We start from the raw sequence: 2769 nt of genomic DNA on the forward strand, positions 1-2769 counted from the left end.
CACAGACTGGACAGGTACATACACCACGGGGCAGTCACCACAGACTGGACAGGTAAATACACCACGGGGCAGTCACCACAGACTGTACAGGTACATACACCACGGGGCAGTCACCACAGACTGGACAGGTAAATACACCATGGGGCAATTAAAACGGACACAAAATACATTTTAGTCCTAGACTAAAAATAATATTCCATGGAGATCCAGGATTTAAATGAATCTGTATCCGGGGAAACCGCCCAGCTAAACCTGGAACCGGTTTTAATACAACAGTCATACTGTACACAGCACACATCATGTGCAAACAGTGTTGACAGTCAGTTGCTCTTGAGGAAGTAACACGTGATTTACTGTTGGGAAATGCAAACAGAGAGTATTGTAATAAATCACCTGACCTGTTGTTTACTAGATACCAGCTGGGAAATTCACAAGAAACAGAATGTGAGGAAACTCGAGATCAACAGGGACCAGACATGTTTCATGTCTCTATGAGTGACATTTATATGAAGTTGAACTGTAGATTAACCAGGCTGTTGATTTTACAGGGCTCCATTGTTGAACTGTAGAATAACATGGCTGTTGTTTTACAGGGCTCCATTGTTGAACTGTAGAATAACATGGCTATTGATTTACAGGGCTCCATTGTTGAACTATAGAATAACATGGCTGTTGATTTACAGGGCTCCATTGTTGAACTATAGAATAACATGGCGATTGTTTTACAGGGCTCCATTGTTGAACTATAGAATAACATGGCTATTGATTTACAGGGCTCCATTGTTGAACTGTATAATAACATGGCGATTGTTTTACAGGGCTCCATTGTTGAACTGTAGAATAACATGGCTGTTGATTTACAGGGCTCCATTGTTGAACTGTAGATTAACCAGGCTATTGATTTACAGGGCTCCATTGTTGAACTGTAGAATAACATGGCTATTGATTTACAGGGCTCCATTGTTGAACTGTAGAATAACATGGCTGTTGATTTACAGGGCTCCATTGTTGAACTGTATAATAACATGGCGATTGTTTTACAGGGCTCCATTGTTGAACTATAGAATAACATGGCTGTTGATTTACAGGGCTCCATTGTTGAACTGTAGATTAACATGGCTGTTGATTTTACAGGGCTCTATTGTTGAACTGTAGAATAACATGGCTGTTGATTTTACAGGGCTCCATTGTTGAACTGTAGATTAACCAGGCTGTTGATTTACAGGACTCCATTGTTGAACTATAGAATAACATGGCTGTTGATTTTACAGGTCTCTATTGCAAAGCAGTGGTTCAGAAGCAGAGGTTAGTGTCTGCTACCATTGTGTGTTATTATAGAAGTCAACATATACATTGTATTAATCAGTTAATTTATCTAATATGTTTTGTTTTTCTCTTAATATTTTTCCCTTAGTGACTCTGAATCACATTCCTGACTCGGGTACGTCAAATTCCAAAGTTAACGTCTGTTTTTTTTAAATAAACATACTTTTTGTAGTTGTTCATTGCTAACATGATTCTAAATGTCTTGTATGTTTCATTAGTTTGGAAATGGATTTCGAAAGCATCAGGTTGGTATGGTTCATTGCCAACGCAAATATTTATTCAAACGAGTTAATAACATGCAGAAACTAGTTTCAGTGTTCTAGTATGAACAGAAACTTAATTGGTTGCCTGTGTATCTAGGATGATATAACTAGGAAGTTATTTTTATTACCATCATAAAAATCTTGTCACAAACAGTAAGGTTTCTCCTGCTACTATCTTTCTAATTTCTAACTTCATTTGATTTATCTCCTTACAGCTAAGATCACACGGGATTAAAAAACAGCCAACCCAAGTCTCCTATTGTCCCCTGACAGGAAAAGAGTGAAAATGACACTACAGTTGAGGAACAATGGGAAAGTAATTTTGCTTTGAAAGTTGATCAACTTGTAAACTAATTTTTGAGAAAATGGCGTTTGAATGTTATGGTACTACTACTGGAGAGCTCTTCTTTGTCTACACCCATTCAGTGTCTTTCTTAATAAGCTTTATCCGCACCCATCTCTTTAAGGGTTGATCCAAGCGTTCTGTACTAACAACAGCAGTCAAGCACCCAAGCTAACTTGCTAGCTACTTCCAGACATCTAAGTGAGAGAACATCTCACTGAATATTATAGGCCCAAGAAGAGCTGGTTAGGCTGTTATGTTATCCAGAGCGTTGGTGACTGCAACTGTGCTGTCAAATTGTCCGTTCGTAAATTCAGAGCGTTTCGCACAGTGGACTCTATGGTCAATGAGTTTACTGAAGTTTACTGACATCCAGCCATGTTCAACGGGTATTGAGCGTTTGTAAATTCATCAATTATTCTGCGCTCTCTGGCACACTCAGACGAGAGTGCTCTGAAATCGGAGTAGAGGGCCAGACTGAATTTACGAACGCACCCGAAATGGTTACTTGCATAGTGGAGTCTTTTGTTAAGACATGTAGCTAGCTAGCTAAACAATGAACCATGATCCCAACTCATGACGTTACTACCCTGCATGAATCTGCAGGTAGCTAACCTACCAGGTTGTAACGATGTGCGCTGGGAGTCAGGAAGCAAGTTCAGGGATTGAGTGTTTTAATCAATAAACACAACATAATACCAACTAAGAAACACGAACAACGCACAGAACTGACACAGGAACAGAAACAATAATGCCTGGGGAAAGAACCAAAGGGAGTGACAGATATAGGGGAGGTAATCAGGAAGGTGATGGAGTCCAGGTGAGTCTCATGAGGCG

At 39.7% G+C, this 2769-nt stretch overlaps 1 long non-coding RNA gene across 1 annotated transcript; it reads left to right on the forward strand.

The window, feature by feature from the left end:
- Positions 1-506: 506 nt before the first annotated feature.
- Positions 507-2228, forward strand: LOC120058555. Its single transcript, XR_005478024.1, has 4 exons — positions 507-1305; positions 1415-1441; positions 1545-1571; positions 1805-2228. It is a non-coding gene; the product is annotated as an uncharacterized LOC120058555 (long non-coding RNA).
- Positions 2229-2769: the final 541 nt, after the last annotated feature.

This window comes from Salvelinus namaycush, chromosome 13 (assembly GCF_016432855.1).
Source record: "Salvelinus namaycush isolate Seneca chromosome 13, SaNama_1.0, whole genome shotgun sequence".
Taxonomy (NCBI): domain Eukaryota; kingdom Metazoa; phylum Chordata; class Actinopteri; order Salmoniformes; family Salmonidae; genus Salvelinus; species Salvelinus namaycush.